This window comes from Myotis brandtii, unplaced genomic scaffold, assembly GCF_000412655.1.
Source record: "Myotis brandtii unplaced genomic scaffold, ASM41265v1 scaffold1350, whole genome shotgun sequence".
Classification (NCBI taxonomy): Eukaryota; Metazoa; Chordata; class Mammalia; order Chiroptera; family Vespertilionidae; genus Myotis; species Myotis brandtii.
In genome coordinates, this window is record NW_005354801.1 from 37,683 (window position 1) to 43,751 (window position 6,069).

Sequence of the window (6,069 nt, forward strand, 5' to 3'; positions counted from 1 at the left end):
TGGGGGACCTGAGGCTGCACCCCCTGCCTGGCGGGGCCTGACAGGGGACCTCAGGCCGCACCCCCTGGCCTGGGCCAGGGGACCTCAAGGCACACACCCTGGTGTTGGGCCGGGGACCTGAGGCTGCACCCCCTGCCTGGCATGCACCGGGAGACCTGAGGCTGCACCCCCCCCACTCTGCGGGGCTTGACGGGGGACCTGAGGCTGCACCCCCTGCCCGGCAGGGCTTGACAAGGGTGGGGCCGGACGGGTCTGGATCTTGCATGATTTTGAGGTGCTGCGGGTGTGCGGGGACTTGACTCTGGGCCCCACAGTCCACCCCAGACTCTGACAGGAGGAAGATTTTCATATACATTTTACTAATTTTCTTTCATCTCTGACACTTCTATTATAGAGAAAGGGCAAATAGCAATAATAAAACACTAGTGGACGGGTGCATGAAATTTGTGCACGGGGGGGGGGGGGGGTCCCGGCCTGCCCCCTCTCCAATCTGGGACACCTTGACGGATGTTCGACTGCCGGTTTAGGCCCGATCCCATCGGCAGAAGGACATCCCTCTCACAATCCAGGACTGCTGCCTCCCAAGCACTCGCCTGCCTGCCAGCCTGATTACCCCTAACTGCTTCTGCCTGCAAACCTGATCACCCCCTAACCACTCCTCTGCCAGCCTGATCGATGCCTAACTGCTCCCCTGTCTGCCTGATAGCCCCCAACTGCCCTCCCCTGCTGGCCCGGTCACCCCTAAGCACCCTCCCCTGCCAGCCTGGTCCCCCCCCTCTTTCCTCCCTCTCCTGCAGGCCCGGTCTCCCCCAACTGCCCTCATCTGCTAGCCTGGTCACCCCTAACTGCTCTCTCCTGCTAGCCTGATCTCCCACAACTACCCTCCTGTGCTGGTCTGATCACCCTCAAAGCCTTCCCCTGTGGGCCCGACCACCCCTAATTGCACTCCCCTGTCAGCTTGGTCGCCCCTAACTGCCCTCCCCTGATGGCCTGGTCGCCCCCAACTGCCATCCCCTGCCAGCCTGGTCACCCCTGGTGGTTTGAAGGCCGGCCATGCCCCCATTGGGGTGGGGGTCCCCACTGGGGGTGCCTGGCCAGCCTGGGTGAGGGGCTGATGGCTGTTTGCAGGCTGGCCATGCCCCCCGCGGGGACTCTCACCCCATGGGGGCATGGCCAGCGTGGGTGAGGGTTTGAGGGCCATTTTCAGGCTGGCCACACCCCCTTCAGGGTGGGGGTCTCTGCTGGGGTGCCTGGTCAGCCTGGGTGAGGGGCTGATGGCTGTTTGGAGACTGGCCACAGCCCCCAGCGGGGACCCTCACCCCAGTGGTGGCCTGGACAACCTGAGTGAGGGGCTGAGGGCCGTTTGCAGGTCCCTCCCTCCGTGGCTGGCCTGGGCGACCCAAGGCTACTGCTAGCTCTGGCCTGCTCTGTGGCCGCTGCCCACAGGCCCCTCCTTCGGCAGCTAGCCCAGGCGGGCATGAAACTTGGCTTCCTCCATCGCCAGGGGTGACCCAAGCTTCCCGCCCGCTCTGGCTGGATCCGTGGCCGCCGCCATCTTTGTCCCGCTAATTTGCATATTCCCTCCTAATTGGTGTGGTGCGTCACAGAGGTACGGTCAATTTACATATTTGTCTATTATTAGTGTGGATTTCCTCTAATTAATCCCCTTTTAATGTGCACGAATTTCGTGCACTGGGCCACTAGTTAACTATATCCTCCTATCCCAACACTAGACCAGCAATTGAGTTGGCTGCTCCTCACAACTGCTCCTGTCCATTCTAAGGACCATATATCACAGACCACGGGCCTCCCCCAAAAGCCAGGCCTGTGCAGCCATACCAGAATTACATCCATTAATACCTTACATTCCTATTTTCCCAGACAATGTGAAAGATATATGCCCCTCCCATTATTTCATCTTCACTCTCATAGCTAGTGATTCCTTTCCCCACATAATACAATTGCTCCTCCTATTTTCCTTCTACGCCTTTGTAATGTGCTACCTGAAACTCCCAAAGCCTCCACAGCCCTCTTAAGAGCAGCTCATCTTCCCACACCTTATTAAGATCAGAATGTAGACTTGGCATCCTCTTTGATCCCCACTACTATTTCCCAGCTGTTCCTCCTCTGCTCCTTTGTAAAATCCCTTGTTCCCTCAAAGCTCACAGTAATTGGGTGTACCATCCTATAACTGGAGACTTTGGCACCTGACTCAAGAGCGTTCCTCTCCACCAGTCTGTGTTTTGTTCAACACAAAGGGAAGAACCCATCCCTCTCACCCTGATGCCTCAATTCAATGACTGTCTGATTCCACTTCAGCTATCTACTTGAGTGGCTGGCCAGACACTGAACCTTGTCTGTGTTCAAAACTGCTCCATCTCCGAAAAAATTATTTCTGACATCCTATTCTCCCACCTTACACCCTTCCTCAATAACTCCTACCACTCCTGTTACTCAACCACACTGAGATCTCCAGACCACTTTCTCCCTTCCCCACAGCCTACTCTATCTTCACATCCCACCCTATTCAGTTTAGAATCCATGGTTTCTCATTTTAACTACTATTCCAATATCCTAAATTCCCTCATCCCTTTTCCTTTTGTTGTATCTGTTTAGTAAATGCCAACTCAAGACAAAATCAATTCTGTCTCCTCCATGCCTGCACCAAGGCTGATGAATGATATTGAATAAAATTATAAAACAGTATTCAAGTTATTAAATTCATGGTTTTCAACCCGAAATGGGCAGTAATTTTATTATATTCCTAGCAAGCTTACTCTGTCATTCCTTACAACTATTTCAAGTTTTATCTCTCAAATCACTGAGCTCACCTACTATGTAAGACCTTGCTGTAAATAAGTATACATAATACTAAATCAGCCTCAGCTAGTCCAAACAGAATTTATTTTTAAATATAAGAGAAAAATCCATTATACTCTTGCATTGATCACTACACATTTTATGGTAAAATTGAAGAAACAGAATGCTTCCTCCAAAATCTCACTTTCCATCACAGTCAAATATTAAACATAGTGTACTAAAAAATTAATAGAATAATATATCAATTAATTATACAATATTTTAATCTTAAACAGTAATTCTTATTAGAGAGAAAAGACCAATTAGTAAAGATAAATTACAGAATATCTAAAAATAAAAACATATAAGACAAAACAATAATAAACTAAAACAAACAAAAAAGTCCATTATGCACTATACACTAAAAGCAAACAAAATACTGGCAAACATTCCACAATTCTAAATAACAGATAAGGATTTGCTAAAGTAGGTATATTAATATTTAAACTTATGATTAACAATAGTAGCAACATTCTTTTCTTATAAAGATTAAATATTTCACATGAAGTCTTCTTTTTATTATTTAGCAAACTATTTTCTTTGATAGAAAAGTGAACCTTATCTGAATATGTTCTGAATATACTAGAACTCAGTTTAACGAAATATTAACATACCTATTGTTTTAAATGAATAGGATTCAACCATTAGCACATTTTTCAAAGACATCTCAGATTAACTACTTTATTTCAGGCGGGGGGGGGGGGGGGGGGGGAAAATTTTGCTTACTCTGTTATTTTCTAGGACATTAATAGAACATCTACATCATACTGCAATTACTCCCCCAAACACCAAAGTACAACAGAATTGTACTGTTATTTCAGTACAACATAAACAATAGGTAGACAACTAGTAACAAACTCTCAAGAAATAAATACAAAGGAATATATTCATAAAACTAACTTTACAATTATAGAAATGCCAAGATAATTATGACCAAAGTTATTTAGGCATACCTATGTATCAAGAACACACAAGCCGCCAGAACCGGTTTGGCTCGGTGGATAGAGCGTCGGCCTGCGGACTTGAGGGTCCCGGGTTCGATTCCGGTCAAGGGCATGTACCTTGGTTGCGGGCACATCCCCAGTAGGGGGTGTGCAGGAGGCAGCTGATCGTTGTTTCTCTCTCATCAATGTTTCTAACTCTCTATCCCTCTCCCTTCCTCTCTGTAGAAAATCAATAAAATATATATTTAAAAAAAAAAAAAAAAAACACACAAGCCATGTAAGTAGGAGACAAAATGAGAAGAAAAGGAAAAGCATTTTAAAGAAATGCTATCATAGGTACCTAGGAAAGTGTTCTTAAAAGAGAAGATAGGAACAAAGAAAGGAAAAGGAAACAGGCCAAAAATATCTGAATGAAAATAAGTCAAAGGCAGTTTCCTAGTTATAATTAAAATGTACAATTAACTAATAAACTTCCAAAAATCTTAGTTGTATCTAACTTTGGAAAGACAAATTACACTGCAGAGCCCTACCCTGGTAAAAATTTTTTCACCTCTTTTAAAAACAAAACCCAGCTGGAAAAGGAAAATTAAGTTGTTTCTAGCCCTGGCCAGTTTTCTCAGTGGTTAGAGCGTCAGCCTGCAGACCAAAGGGTTGTGGGTTCAATTCCAGGGCAAGGGCACATACCTCTGTTGCCAGTTCACGCCAGTAAGGGCACATACAGGAGGCAACCAATTGATGTGTCTCTCTCACATCTATGTTTCTCTCTCTCCCGCCCCCCAATCTCCTTCCCTTCCACTCTCTCTAAAAATCAATGGAGAAAATATCCTGGGGTGAGGATTAATAAGTAATAATAATAAGTAAAGTTGTCTCTATTTCTAAATCGTTTTACAAAAAAAAGTAATAGAAAATTTATTTTCTTTTTAAAGCTAGATCCAACTGATGAACCAAAATGTCTCTGAAAGTAACCAAAAGAAAAGTTGAAAAATTCTATTTGGGTTTCTGTAAAATATTGGTAGAGACTTGGGCAAGGAGGGAGGAAAAGGAAAACTCTGTCCACATTCTTATAGATGGTCTCCTTCCTAACTGAAAAGGCCAGCATTTAGAATAAGCTAAATGTGCATGTCCACTTACTCCCTACAGAATCCAATAAAGTATACAGTTGAAGATGAATTCCTTAATTGAATGGCTGAATAATATGGGTGCATATGGTTATATCTTATTATAATTATAATACATATACACATACATTTATGTATGTATACTTAAGTACATAAACTTATCCATTTTAATTTTAAACTCACTAAGTAATATTTTCAAAACAAAAAAACAAACATATGTATATCCACCTACCTTAGATTTGTCTTAATATATTTTTTCCTGCCACATTTGTTCATTATTAAGACATTTGTAATAAATGCTTTGCTCCTTCTCGGTTTTCTTCTTTATGTATCCTGCAGTGAAATTATAATGTTGAATTGGGAGATCATAACATTTAATTTTTTAAAAATTAAAACCTCTCAAAACTACACCAGGAAAATACCCTAATTTCTGTAAAATTGAAAAAAAAAACAGTATAGAAAGCTGAAAACAAGTCTATATTTTTTTCAACTTTAACTCTATTTAATTTTATGATCTTCTTAGGAAAAAATTTGAAAATCCTTAAATCATGTGCTATTTCTCAGATTCTTTTCTACTGAAGAGAAAGTAGTGCTGTCTAATTACTTAATATACACTATGCACTACTCATAAGTATCAGCTCTATTTTTATTTATTTTTTACTTTTTCAATCCTCACCCAAGGATCTATTTTCCAATAATCTTTAAAGAGAGAGTGGAAAGGAGGGAGAAGGTGGAGAGATAGAGATTAGAGATAGAGATAGAGATAGAGATAGAGATAGAGAAATACTGATATGAGAGAGGCACATCAACTGGTTGCCTCCTGAACTCACCCTGACCAGGGCTGGAGATTGAACCTGCAACAGGAATCCAACCTGAGACCCTTCAGTCCACAGGCCAACGCTCTAACCACTGAGAAAACTGGCCAGGGCTATGTTTAAATGGTAATAATCACTTAATAAACTGAATAAATCATTTTCTTTTTTTTCCTTTATTGATTTTTTAGAAAGAGAGAGAGGAAGGGTGTGAGAGAGGGAGAGACAGAGGGAGGGAGGATGGGTAAGAGAGGGAGAGAGAGAAAGAGAAACATCAATTTGTTGTTCCACTTATTTATGCATTCATTGGTTCATTCTTGTATGTGTCCTAACCAG

General features: G+C 43.2%; 1 long non-coding RNA gene across 1 annotated transcript in view; it reads right to left on the bottom strand.

The window, feature by feature from the left end:
• The window catches only part of LOC106725088, a 32,844-nt gene extending 27,570 nt beyond the window's left edge, over positions 1-5,274 (bottom strand). Inside the window, exon 1 of the long non-coding RNA XR_001360964.1 lies at positions 5,154-5,274. This is a non-coding gene — a long non-coding RNA (uncharacterized LOC106725088). The remainder of the gene's footprint in view (positions 1-5,153) is intronic.
• Positions 5,275-6,069: the final 795 nt, after the last annotated feature.